At 42.2% G+C, this 15,772-nt stretch overlaps 1 protein-coding gene across 1 annotated transcript in view; it reads left to right on the forward strand.

The window, feature by feature from the left end:
- CLVS1 (clavesin 1) overlaps positions 1 to 15,772 on the forward strand; it is a 170,728-nt gene that overhangs the window by 43,453 nt on the left and 111,503 nt on the right. The window lies entirely within an intron of this gene.

The following is a 15,772-nucleotide window of genomic DNA, read 5'->3' on the forward strand; positions in this document are numbered from 1 at the left end:
AGCACCCTGGGCAGGTGCCGTGGAAGTGAGCACAGCCCTCACTGCTCTGTCACGCTGGTCTCTGTGGGAAGAAATGTGTGTATCAGAGGAGGAGGCGAGCAAAATGAAAGGAGATTTAGGGGAGTTAAAAGTTAGTAATAATAGTAATAAATAATCCCAGAGAATGAGAAAGGACCTACCTTAAAAAAAAAAAGGACCTACCTAAAAAAAAGGACCTACCTAAAAAAAAAGGACCTACTTAAAAAAAAAGGACCTACCTAAAAATCAATAGCATGGCCTAGAAAAAAAATAAGGTTGGAGATAAGATGGCAGATAAAAAAGCTCATGAACCTGGAGATTCATTAAGATTGACAAAGGTAGGTAGTGCAAAATATAGGCATCTAAGGAAGGGTAAAAAATGAATGTGATCTACCAGTGATGAATAAACAAGAAAAAGTAGATTAAAAGTAAAATAAACTTCAGAAACCAAAAATACAGAGGGATAGTTTATGGCAGGAAGAGCAAATTGGGAAACACAAGGTGAATTCAGCATTGGCCTTAGTTGGTAATTCATTCAATGTCCCAGGGTAAAGATCATGTGGCTTTCTTGGCTTCCCTTTCTCGAACTGTGAAGTCAGTTTGTAATTCAGATATGGATGCCTGACTACAGTAACTAACAAAGGTGATCATCTGTACCACCCAGATGTCCACGTTGACCACAAGATCAAGAAAACCAGGGGATCAGTACTAGTGGCTCTTAATTCTCGTCTACTCCAACCTTTTCTGGCCCAAGGTAGTAAGCACTTCTAAGCATGAGAGTTAGCCTGACCTATGTCGTGGGGAGATCCCAAGCACGTCTGCTGGTAGTTCAGATATCTCATGCCACAAGTGGGTGAGTTACAGAATAATTCCCCTTGCAATGGGATCCTTGGTTTGCCCTAGTACCCACCAGGTTTGCTAGATGCTTCTAGGTCTTATTTAGCCTACAATTGCCAGCTGCACTTGGAGCCCAGGTCCTGGTTGGGGCTTTCATGCTGCCAGCCTTGGACAGCCCCTCCTCCTCTTACTGGAGCCATTTCTTCAAATGAACTGCCCTCTCCACATCCCAGAAACAACCAAGACACCTGCCATGTTTTAGAGATTTCTGGGGCTGTGTCTTGCCTGGCAGATGGGCCCCACCCCCACCCCCCGATGTGACCAATTGCAATATTGTGATCTGCGGTGTGGGCTGCTATCTAAGTGTTTTTACCTACAGCCACTTAATCTGCAAAACAGATGTGTGAGGCAGGCTGCTGTAGGACTTCATTTTCAAGATGAAGAAACTCAAGTCCAGAATTGTTACATAACTTGCCCAAGGTCATGGGCTCTAGATCCTGGCCTGGGTGACATCGAGAGCTGACGCCACCTCATACCGATGACTACAGAATACTTACTCTCAAGGTCTCATTTTAAAAATGATGCTAACGAAAGCAAAGCCCGCCAAAATGGATTTGCCTAAGATTATACATGAGGTTGGTGGCAAAATTGGCTTTTAAAAGATCCCCTCACTCCCAGACAGGTGACCTGAAGCAGGAGGCCTTGAGACTCGGCACCGTGAAGTGGGCAGTTTCAGTGATTTTTAGTCTCTCTCTATTTCTTCAGGAAAAATTCCAGACCCTTAGCGTGAGCATGGAGCCCGGGGCAGCCCCTCTTCTCTCACTGTGCCTTGTATCCCCGCAATGCCAGGCACAGACTCTCCACTTCTGCAAAGACTTCAATTGAATTGAATTGTTAGGACTGTGTGCTTCTTTATTTCTGGATGGGGAAATGAAAATAAAGGCTATCATTTGCTAAGTATTTGCCATTTCCAGACACTGTAATAGGCACTTTTTAAAACCGACCGGTGGTTCTCAAACTTGAGGGTACATCAGGACCACCTGGAAGGCTTGTAAAACCGAAAATTGCTGGGCCTCATCCCCCACCCTCACCCCCACAGATCCCTTGCCCAGAGTTTCTGGCTCAGTAGACCTAGGGTGGAGTCTGAAATTTTGCATTTCTAAAAAACGTCAAGGTGATGTTGCTGCTGGTCCAGGGACAGCACTCTGAGGATCACAATACTCTCAACCCACTAGGGTGCTATGATCCTCTTCCTCTGATAGAAGAGGGAATTGCGGCTCAGAAATGTCGGGTAAATTCCTAAAATTCCCCAGCTGAATAAGGATGTAGGATCCTAGCACAGAATTTTCTGCTTCCCAAACCGGGTCTTTGTTCTTTCAAAAGTCATCTTCCTCCCCGGTATGCAACAGAATTTTCAAGAAGCAGCAGGAGGAATGCCTTTCCTTCCTGGCGTAGGAACTGCACACAGTTCTGAGCTGAGCTCGGGGCTTGGGAAACTGGCAGAGGACGCGCTGCTCTGGTTTGATGCTCGGTGGCAAAGCACAGATGAGTCAAGGTGCGAGGTACAGCCAGCTCACCCTTCCCTGTTTTCCCAGGTCAGCAGGCTTGGTTTAAAAAAAAAAAAAAAAAAAAGAGAAGGTGTTTTGTTCCTCTATGTGTATTTATTTTGAGGGCATGAGGATGCTTTGAAGATGAGGGAAGAGAGAGAGTTGGAGAGGCTCCCTCAGGCATGACCCTTGTGGGTCTCCCTTTACTGTCCCTCCATCCTCCACAAGTAGAAACGAGGGGACCGTGGTGGCCCAAGGAAAATGCACAACAGACCTCTCTCCCCGGTAGCAATCTGCGCACTTTGCAGGGTGAACATAGCCACATGGACAGAACAGAAAGGCAGATGGCCTAGGCATCAGCACTAAGGCACTAGGAATTTTGCTTAGGATGCAAAAGATCTTTATTTTCAAGCAATTAAGAACCAGGCAAGCGCCTGACCACCTATGGGCAGCTATGAGCCCTGAGTGAGTTATGAGCCCTGAGTAGCCCAGCCAGAGTCAGACCTGTGATCTTGTCCTGTGTCCCAGGAAGGTCATTGTGCCTGCCATATGTCCCTCACTGGGCTTCAATTGGGAGACCCGGAATCCCCAGACATATTTGAGAGTTACCTCACCATATTGAAATATTTGGCTTATCTCAACATCAAACAAGTACTCAGGAGAGTTACACTTCAGGCAAGCTGATGGACCATTTAAAAGGAAAAAAAAAAAGAAAGAAAGAAAGAGAGAAAGAAAGAAAGAAGAAAGAGAGAAAGAAAGAAAGAAAGAAAGAAAGAAAGAAAGAAAAAGAAAGAAAGAAAGTAACGAACATCTTCTAATTCTCTAACAGTGCTAGGTACATTTCTAATTTTTTTTTTTTTAAGATTTTATTTATTTATTTGACAGAGAGAGACACAGCAAGAGAGGGAACACAAGCAGGGAAGTGGGAGAGGGAGAAGCAGGCTTCCCGCCGAGCAGGGACCCTGATGCGGGGCTCGATCCCAGGACCCTGGGATCATGACCTGAGCCTAAGGCAGACACTCAATGACTGAGCCACACAGGCGCCCCCACATTTCTAATTTGAATAAATTTTGATATATTGTTGAAAGCAAGCAGAAATTACATTTCTGAATCTCTTTTTATTTTATTTTTTTATTTTTTATTTTATTTTATTTTTTAAAGATTTTATTTATTTATTTGCGAGAGAGAGAATGAGAGACAGAGAGCACGAGAGGGAGGAGGGTCAGAGGGAGAAGCAGGGTCCTCGCCGAGCAGGGAGCCCGATGCGGGACTCGATCCCAGGACTCCAGGATCATGACCTGAGCCGAAGGCAGTCGCTTAACCAACTGAGCCACCCAGGCACCCCTGAATCTCTTTTTAAAAAATGGTACACTAATTTAAAAATGCTGGGATAGAATGTCAGGTTGGCAGCCTGGAGAATGTAAAGATACTGTGTATTTCCTGGTTTCTGCTTTGTTTTGTTTGGTAAACCAGGTGTCCATATGTCAGCTCAGCTCAGGCAGGATATAGGATGTTAATGGTCCTCTCTTAAAAGTATTGTTGATAAAAACATATACCTTTAAAATGCACTGAAAAGAATAAATTATGCCTAGTACGTAGACAATAGAAAACATTTCCTTTTCAGCTTCTTGATGTTTTCAGTGTTTGTCATTTCCAGCCACCACAACAGAATGAATTCTGTTCTACATGCTTATAAGTCCATCATTCTGTTTAGAGGGAATCGGGTCTGAAAATTGCTCTGGGAACTGAAATTGGGTGGAAGCGCAAAGCTTTTAAAAATAATAGACCGGTGTTAAAACCCAAAAATGAAGAAGCTGTCCTCTGGCCCCACGTTCATTGTCCTCCGTGGGCCATTTTCCACACGTACAATGTGTTCACAGCTGGCTGTCCATTCTCTTTTGGGGCATTCGTGAATATGCATGCCCCAAATCCCAGGCCTGGCTCCCAGACCAGGAACTCACGTTCATGCCCTTTTCCTCCAGCATCTATGGGGAGGACCCTAACCCATTCTGCACTCACCATCTGGGGTGGCGGTTCGGGGGGGGGGCACCTCTACCAGGGGCTGCGTGCCGGCATGAATGGCAATCCAAGCTGGTTCTATTTGAGTGTCACTAAGATGGACTCTTCCCCAGGGCTCAGAATTTTGTCTCAGGAAAAAACAACGTATACACAGGAGACAGTCGGGCAGTATTTTAAGGCTGGAGGTGGACGCCAAGGTTGTGCTGGCAGATTGGGATAGAGCTACCAGACTCTCACCGATGGCTTTGAAGGGGATTTTGAGACGCCTAGGGTGTGAATATCCCTGAGTGAAAACAGCTGCTGCCTCTTCCCTTTGAATGGATGCTGAACTCACTGCCACTTCTGAGAGAGGGGGCTTTGAGGGTTTTTAGTGCTTGGCATTGACGGGCAGACTCAAAAAGTCATGAGAGGGCCCCTGGGTGACTCAGTCGGTGAGGTGTCTGCCTTCGGCTCAGGTCATGATCCCAGGGTCCTGGGATGGAGCCCCGCATCGGGCTCCCTGCTCTGCGGGAAGCCTGCTTTTCCCTCTCCCACTCCCCCTGCTTGTGTTCTCTCTCTCTCTCTGTCAAATGAATTTTAAAAGTCTTAAGAGTCATGGGGGGGGGGTGTAGAAATCCCAAACCCCAGAAAAGCAAAAACAGAAAGTCCTGAGAATCTGCTAGTTGGCTCTTCTGACAGAAATCAGTAAGATTTTCAACCTTCAGCTAGGACCTCTGAGCACTTCAGATTCCTGAGGGGTGTTTGCAAGGAGCATGCCAGCTAGGGTGGTTTGCCCCAAACCTCTCTTAGCCCCAAGTATGGTGAACCGGGCCTCGATTACTGCCCTCTCCGTGGAGTATGCAACCCATGGTCCCCTCTGCCTCTTGCCCAGGTCCCACTCTGCCTCCGTTCTGCCCCCTGCAGGAGGGAAAGAATTCTCCTCCCCAACCAGAGGGAGCTTAGGGCCCCTCTGATTGCATCTCTGGCCTGGTGGAAAGGGAGAGAAAAGAGAGCAGAGCCCTGCTAAGAGCAGAGGGGTGATGCGTGGGGAGAGGACTCACCTCTACCCAATGGGGAGGTCTTAGCAGCGTGGTGGCTTAGCCAGAGAAATCTGATGTGAGCATTTGTTGCCTCTATCCACTCTGCACACAGCTCTGAGGGGAGCTGCCTGATCTGCCTCGTTGGCTGCTCTGTTTGCTATTTCATAGATGCCATGTGATGGCCTGCGAGGTTTTCTTCTCTGCCTCGCCCTGAGTGTTAAGCTTGGGAGCAAAAGCTGTGCTGTCTTTGCACAGCGCATGGCGCATAGAGTTTGGTTAACCTTTGCTGAAGAGCGGAGTGATATTTATTGCATCTTGTCCAAGTTCAATGCTCACAAATCATATTTACATGGTGGTTTGGGAAAGCAGCTCCATGTGTCGAATGGAGCCAGTGAGGAAAGCACTCTGGGGTCCTAGAGCAGCAAACACCCACTTTCTGAGGCTTACAGATCAGTGTGTGCCAAGCAGATTGTGCAAACCACCGCGTAATTGTCATATGTCATAATTAAACATTGAAAAGATGAAATAATGTCCCCCAAGAGCGATGTGTTGTGCACCAAAATGATCAAAGGAAATCACGGTTGGGAGAAGAGTGAAAAGCAGAGGAAAAAGTACAGGCAAATATTTTTAAAAATCCAATTTTTTAAAATGCCCATCTGGTTTCAGGTATTAACATCGTATTCTCTATACTAGAGCAAGACAGAGACCTCACTGTCCTACCCCATTATTTAAATTAGCATGACTTCAAAGTAACTTTGGTTATATTTTATTTAGCATTACCTGGTGCAGCGCAATTCCCTTAAAATACATGCAGTGCTTTCTTTGGATTTTCTCATTTCCTGATGATCTTTGGATTTGCAGCAAAGCATTTGTTTTCCAAGAGAGAAACCTATATGGGGATGTTTTATTGGCTGCAATTGCAGCTAAGTATTAGAATGCAAATTTTATTATGGCTCCTGGTGGCTATCGGTGAGGTGGACCCACTCTTAGAATAAGTCTAAAGAGCGGAGAGGAGATGATTGCACACGGACGGGCCAGCTATTTAACAACGATGGAGACTCTCTTCTGTGAGCTGGTAAGGCCTGATTCTGTTGGTTCTGAGCTACCCCAGCGTTTTCGAGGCGGCATCTCTAGAACTAAAGATAATGCACTTGGACCGCATACTTTAGTATCAAACTTTTTTTTTTCAATTAAGTCTGAATAATAATAAGGAACATTCACAAACAAAGAGGAGGATTAAAAACCTAAGACCCAGAAGTGTGGACCTAAAGAATCTGAGCAAACTCTATAAACAACCTGGGGCAACGGTGTCCTTGGGCCAATTGCAAAATTCATGTCCAATCGTCTCTCAAATCATTCTGAATTCCTCTGATTCTCCCAAAGCAAAATCCTTGGGATACCATTTAGAGATACCATTTTAGAGATAAAGATTTTCATGTCGGTGATAAGTTGGGGGAAAAAAAAGTATCAACACTCTGATACTGTCCTAAAAAGAAAGTGCTATATGAAATAAAATTAAACATTTCTGCCATTATCATCCTTAAGTCACTTCAAACCTTAATGTCAGGAGCTAGGAGTATAAAGAAAACTCACACCCATTTCCTCTCTTGAAGGAATTTATTGAACGTGATATATATACATATGCATACACACATTAATAGAAAGCAGAATATAGTACTATGACAAAGGTCAGTATGTGCAATAATAATAGTTGCTAATGTTTATTGTTCACCTACCTATGCTAGACCATGTTTTCAGTTCTTTAAATGCATTAATTCTTTCACAAAAATCCTATGGATTTGGCACTATCATTTTGATTATGCAGATGAGGAACTTTGACTATACAGAGAAAGTTTAAAACAACAGACTTAACCAAGTCAAACTGATGATTTGGATGCAACATTCAGACCCCGCTCTCTGGCTCCAGAGTGCTCACCCTTAACCACTCTGCCACATGTCCCAAGGACTGTCAAGAGAACAGCACAAGATTAATCTCTCCTCAGTTCCGTAGGACCAGGCCAGGCATGGTGCTCAGCACATTATAATAGGGTTAGACGTCTCCAGGGAATGGAACAATCTAGCTGGGCTGGACAACCTCCACCTCCCCATGACCCCCCCGCAACCTGCTCACCTCTCAGTTCTGGTATGTTGCAGTAGAAACTGGAATTTGGGCAGCTATCCTTCTACCTAAGCTGGTCCAGCATCGAACCCAGGGCCAGTACATCACGAGCACTCCATAAATAAATGAATGAACGAATATCCAACTAGGATCTGAGATACTTTCTCCCTTGTTGAAGGAACCAGCTCTATTTTTTCATTGGTTCCAATACTTACCTTAACTTTTGAGCCATGAAACATGCCTTTTTGTTAGGCGCTGGTTTGGTCACCTTCTGAAATTGAGGTCTTGCAAAAGCATACTATTTGATGACTGAACGAACTACCCTATTCCAGAGAGAATAAAAAGCACCATATAGAATGGATAATATGGAAAATTGTATCCACGTGACCCACTGTGTTACCAAAAGGCAAAGGTGTATTTTGTTGCCTCAGATTTGCTTATCTGCTGCTTCTTTTCTCTCTAGTATCTCTTCAGTGGTTATTTTCTAAACCATCCTTATACGCAAGGTTTGTAATAAAAACAAATCCCTTTTTAACCCATAGTAAAGGACACATTGTTACAGAAGAGCAATGGCCCCTGGCAACACATGCATGAGAGCCAAGATAAAGCAAGTTCTACTTTCTTTCTCATGGCCACGTGCCCCAGACACTTACCAACCACATTTTTCTTTATTATAATCCTTGTAATTATATTTTTTCCATTATCGACCCTAATCCTTATGAAGATCACTTGCGAAATCACACTTGCATTTTAATTTTTATTCTCAAAACAAAGTAGACTGACATTTGCAATATACCAGAACCTTCATGCAAGTGCATCACACTAGGATGCCTTGACACGCTGAAGGGCCACTCAGAAAGGTCACAGAGCGTATGGAGGCCACCTTCGTCTGAAAGCAAGGGGTGCTCAGGGACAGAAGCAATGCTTAGAGGTTCTGGGTGAGAATTACACTTTTAATTACATTTGGAGGACTTGATGTACCTACTCTTTTCCCTCTTCCCTGATGAGGGGCTTCTAGGACTGTGTGTGTACGTACATTTGGCTTGATAGCGTGTGTGCATATTTTTTGGCTTTTATAGGGAAAGAACAGGTCTTTGAAAGGCACATCCTTAACTAAGACAAAATGAAAGTAGAAAAATGGAAAACGGGAGAAAGAAGAGAGCAAGAGGATAGAAAATGTGAAGGAAGAATGTGAGCAAACAGCCTCTTTTCTTACTGGGGAGGGTAGTAGTCGGTGGCAGCAGGTGTCTCAGGAGGTGAGAAATTGGGCCTGGAGGCTGGCAGTGTCACTTTGGGGGGGCCAGGGAGCCCACCACCCCCAGCTTGGGTTGTGGGGCAGGTATTTCAGGAAACTCAGTTGAAATCAGCTCGAATGATTCCATTGCTCCAAGCCCATATCTGTTCTTGGTTATTTTAGGTAATGAAGAGAGAGCACATTTAACTCCAGTGTGAAATACTTTTTAAGGAAGCATTCTGCTTCAATGGCCTAAGGTAAAATCATGTCCATCAAATCCTAAAGAAAATTTATTTAAAAATGAAAGAACTTCCAGCTTCCTTACATAAGGCATTTCACTGAAGAGTTATTCACGTCTGGTACGGAGTCTCAGTCAGTGTTTTTCTTATCCCAGGCTGCTGAGGACCTGCCCCCAATGATGACGTCAGAATCTCTGGGGGGCGGGGCAAGGCCATCAGGATTTTGGAAAAATTCCTCAGATGTGAAGCCAGGGCTGACACCACTCAGCCTCCGCAGAGAGAAGTGGAAGGCACGGACAAGGAAACTAAATAAAGAAAAATTCAAGGATGTGAGTCTTTCAGAGACCCTTAAAGCATGTGTAAATATGTTTGCGCTCACTAAAAATATAATAAGGACTCCTACCAAACACTAATGATACCTTTTTACATATTAGCTAAAAGGTAGCATGCAATTAATTTTCATTTGTCATCACTTTCTCACTAGAATACCTTCAAGACTGAGCTCCCCTGAGGTTTCCTTGTGAACAATTTCTGACTTTTTTTCCCCAGATAATTTATTCATCTGACAAATCCTGAGCTCCGGTAAGACAAAGAGCCAAGAGCATGGCAGATGGCCATCCCGCACTCACAGGGCTTCTGTTCTAATGGCGGAGACCGTTGTAAAACAATTCACCACACAAATAATGTCTCAACTTTTAAAGCACAAGTGTGATAAGAGTTCAGAAGAGAACAGGATGCTAAGGAGTGGAAAGCGGGGCCCCCCGATCTGCTCTATGGCAGGTATTTAAGATGAGACCTGAAAGAGTCAGGGTTAGCATCCCAGGCAACAGAATAGTCTGTGCAAATGTCCTCAGGGGTAAAAATCATGGTATATGGAAACTCAAGGTGGCTAATGAAGCTGAAGAGTTAGAGTTTGAGTAAAGAGTGGTACCCCACTCTTGTAGTGGTGCCCCCCACTCTTATTAAATGTACACACAGTTGGGGCTGCTGAGTAGCTAACTCCACGGAGGCACAGATCACGAGAGAGGGCTATTGCAGCACAGGAAATGAACCCCAAGTCGCAAGAAATGGTATTGAGAAGGGGCGAGACAAAACCATGCAGAGCCTGGTGGCTATCCTAAGAAAGGGTAGGAGGAGGTCATTGAAAGTTATAAGGAAAGGAGCAATAGAATCAGTTTTGTGTCTTAATGGATGGATTAGGAGGTTGTAAGAGTGAACACAGTGGAGACCAGTCCCAAGGCTACTTCCCGTGGAGACAAATGTTGCCAGGCGGCTCAGAGCACATAGCAAGTAGTTTTTGTTTTTTTTTTCTCTCTTTGGACCCCATCTGAATGCTCGGAACCTTCTTGATTTACCACTTGGCGTCAGTAGGAAACAATTTGAAGTGATTTGCAATTCTAGTGTACTTGATTCCAAATTCCCAAACTGTCCCGGTTTGAAAATTCCAAAGGGGAAAAAATATAAATCCAGAAGAAGCCTACATAAATTGAAGTTTCACAGGGAAGGGATCGGCAGTTGATGAAGGACCACTCCAAGCAGTTACATCAAATGCCTTGGGGCTCTCTAGCACTTTCCAAACATGACATTGGTGTGCACTATGCTACGTGCATCTTTTAAGCCCCATCCAAGTAATCCCTGAACTCCCTCACTGAGGCACATGCTCTCTTTGCCATGTAAGGAATTTTTTCAGAAAGTTTTAATTTTATCTCCTGCATAGACTAATAAATCTGTGGGGTATTAAATTAACTAAAACACATTGGAATGTGGCTCCTCTCTACTCACCCTCCTCCTGAGTGTTTTTGACCACTGAGGAGAATCTGACGTCCCATGTGGGTCGTTGTTTATTTCACTTACCAGAGGTCTAGTTAGCATTTCTCACTCAGTACATTTTCTTTACTTCTCTCTATTTCCCAAGTGAGCTATTTCTCTTGCAAGTCTGTGTATTTGGCATTATCTGATGTTGTATCGGAACATACTTTTCTCCTTATTGTAAAGTACGGTGATGATACGTTGCAAGAGGGAACCATTTCAATAAACCATTAGAAGGTTTTTGGTTCCTGAATGGTAGTTTTTATTACTCTGAAGTTAAGCTAATGGCATAATCTGCCATCTTGTTAAATGTACATACACATTTAAACAATTGTCAGACTCTAGGCAGCTTAGAAAATGCATGTTCTCTTTCCCCCCTCTTATATCATTATGCTTTTGTTCATGTGCACTAAATCAAAGGTAAAGCAAAAACGAACAAAGCAATTACCATGTTGAGTAGAGGAAGTGCAGCTGAATGGAAGCCTTCAGTTAACTGTGTGATTCTCAATCAACCATGTAGTGGTGATGGTAGCGGAGAGCCGCAGGGGCATCTGGATCTTTTTTGTAAAGTCTTCCTCACCTCTCTCTGGCTGTGGAGTTGAATGGAAATGGCATACTGCCTGCGTAGGGGGCATGGTATGCTGGTGGCATTTTCTAGAAAAGTTTAGGGTGTAATGAGGGGCTTGGTGGAGAACGGATGCATGTCCTCATCTGTCCCAGAAAGATGTGGCTGGCACCATGGTTGGTCCTTGTAAGCTATTTTATGGGGGACACCCTAAATCTGGTCCTTCCTCTCTACTTGCTCGGGCCTGAGGAATCCTGTAGAGTCAAGAGCACCCCAGGAAGGTCTAAATTGAATAAGGTCTTCTCCATGAGACTTTCACCCCATTTTGAACAGTCTCCCTCCCCCATAAAGGGTTATAATGAGCTAATGTAGGCTCAGAAGGAAGTTCTGGGGCTGCAGGGTATTCTCAGGCTACTTTAGCTCTAAGACTGTTATTCACACAGATGTTTACTGAGCAACTTCTCTATGCCAGGCACAGATACTGCCCTTCCTAAAACTTCTATTCCAGAGGCTACTAAGATCAGGGCTCTGACAGATACACAGCCTCTGAGGCTCTGGTTTTCATGGGTGGGAAGGAGCAAGGGAAACCAAGAGCCTTGCTGAGCCTTTCTGGAAACTCTTAATCTAGACATTGTTGGTGTGGCTGGACAGCAAACCCCAGAAATGAGGCCACTCTGAGAGCAGGAGTTGGCCCTTTTTTATCACAGTCTACTTTGAAACACGTATGAAAGCTCCAGGATACAAAGAAAGGCAAATGCACACAAAGGCACAAAATATAACTTCAGATTATGAACCCTTGCTCTGGAAACAAAAAGCCTTATAAAACAGACTCTTCTGACTTCCTCTCCAAACAGGACAACATAGATGGTCTTCTCTTTGCTCCTCCATGCTACCCATAACTGTCATCTCTGGCAATAGCACCAGAGACACCCAAAAGAGAAGGCTAAAAAGTGATAGAAATAAGGTAAACTGATTAAGACCCCAAGACTAGAAAACAGCACAGTGACAGGGCATCTCATGTCCTCATCCATCGAAGAAAGTGACCCAGGCCTGTTTCCTGTCACCCAACCCAGCAGCAGAAAACATCCCAAGTAGGCTCATTCCTCCCCATGGGATCCAACAGTAATCTCTCCAGCAACACGAGGAGAGCCATGAACCATGAAAAAATAGAAAATCTCCACAAAGGAATAGAAGTTATAAACAAGCACCAAGTGGAAATTGTGGAACTGGAAAATATAATAAAAGAAAAAACCTTGCTGGATAGTCTCAGTAGTAGAATGGAGAAAAAAAGATTGAGTCAGTAAACTTGAGGACAGATCAATGGAATTACCCAATCTCAATAGATAGAAGACTGACTGAAAAAAAAACTGAACAGGCACTCAGGGGTCTGTGGGGCAATATTATAAGATTGTATGTGCATATGATTGGATTTCCAGAGGGAGAGAAGAGAGTGCTGGGAGAGTACTGGCACTCCCCTGTTTTATTACGTCTCACTTTATTGCACTTCACAGATACTGCGTTTTGTACAAATTAGAGGTTTAAGACTTCAGTGGAAGAAGTCACTGCAGATGTGGTGAAAATAGCAAGAGAATTGGAATTAGAAGTGGAACCTGAAGATGTGACTGAATTGCTGCCATCTCATGATCAAACATGAATGGATGAGGAGTTCCTTTTTATGGATGAGCAAACAAAGTGGTTTTTTGAGCTAGGATCTACTGCTGGTGAAGACGCGGTGAAGATTGATGAAATGACAACAAAGGACTTAGAATATCACATAAACTTAGTTGCTAAAGCAGTGGTGAGGTTTGAAAAGATTGACTCCAATTTTGAAAGAAGTTCTACTGTGGGTAGAATGTTATCAGGCAGTGGTGCATGCTACAGAGAAATCATGCAAGGAAGAGTCAATTGGTGCAGCAAACTTCTTTGTTGCCCGATTTTAAGAAATGTCCACAGCCATCCCAACCTTTAGCAACTACCACCCTCATTGGTCAGCAGCCAGCAACTTGGAGCAAGACTCTCCACTAGCACAAAAATTATGACTCATTGAAAGCTCAGATGATGATTAGCGTTTTTTAGCAATAAAGCACTTTTATTTTACCTTATTTGTTAGCAATAAAGCATTTTTAAATTAAAGTATGTATATTGTTTTTTAGACATGGGGTCACTGCCCACTTAATGGACTATAGTATAATGTAAGCATAAGTTTTATATGCATTGGGAAAAAATTCATTTGACTCACTTTATTGCAATATTTGCTTTAACTGAACCCACAATATCTCCAAGGCATGCTTATATTTGAAGGAATCGTGCCTGAAAACTTCCCAAATGTGGTGGAAAACACAAACCTACAGATCTAACAAGCTGAATAAATTCCAAACAGGATGAAACAAATTAAGACAAATCATAATTAAACATTCATAAACTAAAGACAAAGAAAAAATCTTGAAAGCAGCCAGAGACACATTACTTATAGAGAATGTCAATTCAAATGATGGTGGGCTTTTCATCTGAAACCATGTAGGCAGAAGGAAGAGGCACATTTTTCCAGTTCTGAAAGAAAAGACTCTTAACTGTGAATGTTATGTCTAATGAAACTACTCTTTAATAATGAAGAAGAAATAAAAAATATTATCAGACAAAGAAAGGTTAAAAGAATTTTTTTGTAGGAGAGCTGTCAGGAAAAACTAGCTATAGTCATTTCTTCATACAGAAGGTCAAAGATGAAAGAATCTTGGAGCATCAGGAAGAAGGAACAATAAGAAGAGCAAAAATGTAGGTATGTATAACAGACTATTCTTTTCCTCAGGAGTTTTAGAAATCATATTTGGTGATTGAAACACAAACTCTGACATCCGATCAAGACAGTGATATGTAAAAGTGAGGAAGGTAAAGGGAGTTAAATAGAAGTGAGGTTGCTATACTTTATGGAAGTAGTACAATGTTAATGCCATAATTGTTTATCACATATGTATATTGTAATACCTAGAGCAACCAATATGAAAACTATACAAAGAAATATACTAAAAACACTATGAATAAATCGACATGGAATACCCCCCAAATCATTAAAGCAATCCATAGGAAGATAAGAAAAGAGAAACAGAAGAATGATAATCAGAAAAAATAAAAAGAAAGCAATCAATAAATGGTAGATTTAAGCACTAACATTGATAATTATGTTAAATATAAGTGGTCTACATACAGCAATCAAAAGACAGGGATTGGCAGTGAATTAAAAAAAACAAACAAACTCCAACAATATTTTGCTTACAAGAAAACCAGTTCAAATTCAATAACATAGGTAGATTAAAATTATATATATATATATAAAGCATATATATTATACACACACGTATGAAAAGATGAACAAAGAAAGTAGACATGGCAATATTAGGATAAGAGACTTCAGAGCAAAGGATATTACTAAGATTATTATCATTACATAATGATGAAAGGATCAACTCACCAGGAAGACATAAAGATCTTAAGTGCATGCTCACCAAACAAGGGTCTTAAAATACATAAAGGAGAAACTAAAAGAGCTGAAAGGAGAAATAGATAAATCTACAATTATAGTTGGGGACTTCAACACTTCCTCTCAGCAACTAGTAGAACTACTAGACAGGAAATCAGCAAGAACATAGAAGATCTGAACAACACAATCAACCAAGAGACTCCAATTAATATTTATAAAACATTCCACACAACAACAGCAGAATACACATTTTCACTAGTACTCTTGGAACATTGATCAAGATAGACCATAAAGTAAACTGTAACAAATTAAAATGTGAAATAATACAGGGTGTCCTCCAATCATAATGGAATCAAATTAAAAATCAAAAACAGAAAGACAATAGGAAAGTCCTCAGAGACATGGAAATTAAACAACACACTTCCAAACAATCCATGGGTCAAAGAGGAAGTTTGAAAGGAAATTTTAAAAATTACAGGCAACTAAATGAAAATGAAAAGACAACACATTCACATATGTGGAATGTAGATAAAACAGTGCTGAGAAGATTAACTTATATCATGAGATGTGCGACTGGAAACTATTAGGAAAGATCTTAAATCAAAAACCTAAATTCCAACCTCAACAAACAAGAAAACAGAAGATCAAAATAAACCCAAAGCAACCAGAAATCAATGAAGATGAGAGAGGAAAACAAAGGGAAAATCAATGCAAAAAAAGCTGATTCTTCAAAAAAAAAATCAATAAAAATGATAAACCTCTAGCAAGATTGACAAAAATAAAAAGAGAGAAGATACCAATCATCAATATCAGGCCTAAAATGGTGATATCACTACAGATTCTACAGCCATGAAAAAGAAAATGAAAGAATACTTTAATAACCTTATCCTT

Source organism: Leptonychotes weddellii, chromosome 4, assembly GCF_054177405.1.
Source record: "Leptonychotes weddellii isolate Sample4059 chromosome 4, ASM5417740v2, whole genome shotgun sequence".
Taxonomy (NCBI): domain Eukaryota; kingdom Metazoa; phylum Chordata; class Mammalia; order Carnivora; family Phocidae; genus Leptonychotes; species Leptonychotes weddellii.